The sequence below is a fragment of the Fukomys damarensis genome, unplaced genomic scaffold (assembly GCF_012274545.1).
Source record: "Fukomys damarensis isolate Sample0158 unplaced genomic scaffold, DMR_v1.0_HiC HiC_scaffold_23, whole genome shotgun sequence".
NCBI lineage: Eukaryota > Metazoa > Chordata > Mammalia > Rodentia > Bathyergidae > Fukomys > Fukomys damarensis.
Genome location: NW_022900935.1, coordinates 23,404,569 through 23,408,820, shown reverse-complemented (window position 1 = coordinate 23,408,820; position 4,252 = coordinate 23,404,569).

Sequence of the window (4,252 nt, the reverse complement as noted above, 5' to 3'; positions counted from 1 at the left end):
TGGAACTGGCTTGTGGGAAGGGAAGAGTTAGGAAAAGTTCAGAGATGCCAGCTGAAAAAGTAGAGCTGGAACGCCTTAAGCTGTATTGTATGGGAGATTCGGTCAGAACTCAGAGGACCAGAAAACTGGTAAAGACCAGGCTCAGGAGAAAGGGAAACAGGGGAAGGAGGGCTGCACTGGCTGCTGGACTCCAGACAATATGTGTTATGCCTTGGCAGAAAGTTTGTCTGCATTTTCCTTGTGTCTAAAGACTTTGCCTGAGACTGAGATTAAGGATAGTAGACTAATTAATCCGGCAGAAGAAATTTCTAGGCAGTCTAATGTTGAGGCAGTGGCATGGCTACTATTAGGGGCTTCTAGCAAGATTCATGTTGAGAATCAAGGGCAAGAAGCCCAGCAGAATGATTTAAAATGTTTTGAGTTTGCCCAGAAAGGAAACTTCAGTAAAGCTGTGGACTGCAAAGATAGAGCTGAGGAGATCCTGACTGCTGAGAAGGAACAGGAGAATAGAAAAGATAGCCTGAGGACATCACAGGAAGTAGCAGGGCTCTACCATTGGTAGTCTCAAAATTATAAGAGTGAAAGACTTTGCTTTGAGAGGACATCCCCAGAGCACCATGTTCTGCAATGGCGGTGGCCTTGGGAAGTTGTTCCTTGGGATTTGGTTCATAGGCACTGGACCCCTACAGCCAAGAGAGAAGGAAGCCTGGCTACTGCTCCAGCTGGCAGCAGACCTTGGCCTCATCCACATGGTACTGGTTTTAGGCGCATGTAGCATGCAAGAGTTGTGGGGTCAGGAAGTCTTCCACCCTGATTTCAGAAGGCCTGGGAGGCCAGGCAGGCAGTGGGCCCCGAGAGGGCAGTGTGTGAAGTTGTGAGTGTGAAGCTGAAGGTGCAGTGGAGACCTCAGAAGTGTGGAGAAGCCAGGAATGTGAATTTTCTGAGGAAAACCGCAAGAAAGGTGCAGAGCCTGCCCAAGAGAGGAGACATGAGGGCTACAACCACCAGAAGTGCCACAGGGGCAGAGCCACCCAAGCCCTTTGGAGTTCACAACTTGCCACAGGTTGCCAGGGATGGTGGAAGTGGAACCGTGGGATTTAAGGTTTGCCTTGCTGGATTTTGCTCTTGCTTTGTTCCCGCTGCTTGCTATCCCTCTGTTTGTAACCTTTGGAATGGAAATATCTATCTTATTCCATTGAATGTTGGAAGTGTTTCATTTATACAGGGGCTTGCAGCTAAGAATTTGCCTTATATCTCAGAGGAGATTTTGGACTTGGACTTTTCAGCAATGCTGAAACTGTTAGGACTCTGGCAACTCTTAGAGATGAACTAAATGCCTTCAGTGTAAAGGAATGTATATGAGTCTTTGGGAGGCCAGGGGCAGAATGTTATGGTTTGAGTCTAGATGTCCCCCAAAGCCTCATGTGCTTATAGGTCGCTTTTTCAGAGGTGACTGAATCTAGAGTGTGTGATGCCGGGATTGAGGGCGTGTGATTAATAAACCAATACACTGATTGGTTGGCGCCACCCTAACCCCAGTAGTCTGGATAAGATAAAGGGGCAGAAAGATGCTGTTAAGATTCCCTTGTTGTTTTTGCTACCTGTGGTTGCTGCCATGAATTGTTTTTCTCTGTGATGGCCCTCTGTTATGTACCACTCTGCCGTGGAGCCAGCCACTTAATAACTGAAACCTCTACAAACTGAGAACTAAATAAACTTTTCCTCCTTTAACTTTGGGTGTTGGGTATTTTGTCTCAGCAAAGACAGAAAAGTGACTAACACAGAAGGCTACCTCCCCAAGTTCCATCTCCTATACCTCTCCTCATTGTTACTCGATTCCTTATTTGAGGAACCACTGGCTCTACTTTGCTTCAGGTTTCTGGAGATTAAGATTGCCTATACAATAGTAGCCAATGGACCTTGTGTGTTCCCTTTGATGAGGACATGCACTTTCCACCTAGAAGAAGGGTAGTGTCTCTTGAAGGAGGAAAGAGGAAGGAAGACTCTGCCAGATACATTTTGTTTGTGCCTTCAGATCTCTTTGGCTCCCTTCTATCCACGTAGATGACCTGCATTGATTGTATCAATGGGTTTCCCTGACCTTTGGCTCTGTTTGGTTTATCTGGCATGGAGACCTAGCAGGAAACAAGAGGAGGGAGGGGAGTAAGGCCAGGTATTTATTCCTAAGGTGTCCTCCCTGCAGGTTTGCCTCAAGCTGCACATCTGTCACCTGAGGGCTTCTGGTCCTCTTTGGGAAGCTGTCCCTTTATGGCCTCCTGGATTTCAATTCCCCCCTTCACCCTTTTAGGCCCCAAAGGCCTTAGGCCACTGCAGTATTCCTTGTAACTCCCCTCTATCCTGCCCAGACCTTCGCAAATAGTCTCATTATTAAATCTCCTGAATTACCCTAATTTGAATGTGCCATCTGTTTTCTGTTTGGGCTCTGACTGATACAAGAACATATTAAGGGATAGACATAGCAGTGCGGCAGATGGCGACACAAATACTACTTTCATTGCCATCAAAATGGATGCTGGACAATATGGCTTGGGTCAGCTCGACGAGCATGTTTGCTGCTGCATGATCCCCGGGGTGAGCCCCAGAAAGACCTGCGAAACCTTCCACGGAGAGGAGCAGAGAGAAGGCAGGGCACCACAGAGCCCAGCACCTCAGCTCCTTTTGGCTGCAGTCACCAGCAAGTGAGCCAGTCCCAGGCCCAGGGGAAGACAGAGAAGCTGGGGCAAGAGACCGGGAGACTTACTCTCTTAGAGCTACTTGCACAAAAGAACACGAAGCCCGATAATACCAACATTTTGAACTCTGAATGATATTTTATGAAAGTCAAGAAATAGCCAGGTATGGTGGTGTGCACCTGGAACCCCAGCATTTGGGAGGCTGAGGCAGGAGGATCACTCGAGCCCAGGAGTTAGGTCACCCTGGGTAATAGGAGTTTTTTGAAAAGGTTTAAAAAAAGAAAGTAAGAAAAAACAAGTTAACATTCAAAAATCTTATAAAGAATACCTACAAAGTACTTAATTTAGTTTTGTTTTGTTTTTGTTTTTTTTGATACCGGGGATTGTACTCCGGTCCTTGTGCTTGCAAGGCAGGCCACCGAACCACTGAGCTAAATCCCCAGCCCTCAAAGTACTTTATTCAAACACTAAGAATCCCACTGGGAAATGGACAAATGATACAAATAGGAGTATTTTACATAAAAGGATTTTTTTGTTGTGGTGCTGGGCATAAAACTCAGGGCCTCAAATCTAGGGCCTCACACATACAAGGGCAAGCATTCGTTCTACATAGAGCTATATCCCTTAGTGCTGAAAAGAAAATGTTAATGGCCAATAGACACCTGGAAGGATGGTAGTCAACTTCAGCAATAATCAAAGTTTTGGGCTGGGTATTTAGCTCAGTGGTTCCACTGCCTGCCTTGCTAGCGCAAGGACCTGAGTTTGATCCCCAGTACCCCCGCCAAAAAAAAATCAAAGTTTTTTTTTTTTTTTTTTGAGACAGGGTCTCACTATGTATTGAGACAAACCTGGAACTCACTATGTAGCCCAGGCTGGTCTTGAACTCACAGTGATCCTCCTGCCTCAGCCTCCCAAGTGCTGGGATTACAGGTGTGCACCACCACGCCCGGCCAAGGTTTTGATTTTTAAAAGTTTCCTCCTTTAGACTAACATTTTTAAATACAGGTATTGTCTAGTGTTGATAAAGCTATAGAGAAGAAACAGGCACTGTGATAGGTGGTTTGTGAGAATGTAAATGAATAAAGTTGAAGGAATAATTTAGCAAGGAATTAGAAGCTTAAATGTGCATATCCTTTGACCTAGCAAGTCCACTTCTAGGGATCTATAATAGAGAAATATTCATGTTTGTACACAAAAAAGGATATATGGGTATTATTTTATAACTGAAGATTTGGAAGTAGTCTTGCCTATCAATAGGACAATAAAAAAAATCTTCAAATTTTGGAATAAAATACAATGAAGACTGGCCAAAAGAGGAGAGATAATAATAAGGTTAGACTGAGTTTACATATTTTTCACAAGGAAAGACTATGATTCTATAGTTTGAGTTACTCAGAGTTTTCAAAATTACAAACTTAAAAACCTATTGGCCAGGGATTTAGCTCAGTGGTTCTGCTGTCTGCCTTGCAAATGTCAAGGACCCGAGTTCGATCCCAGGTAAGAGAAAAAAAAAAAACAACCCTTAAAAATATATATATATTTAGGTAATAAAATATATA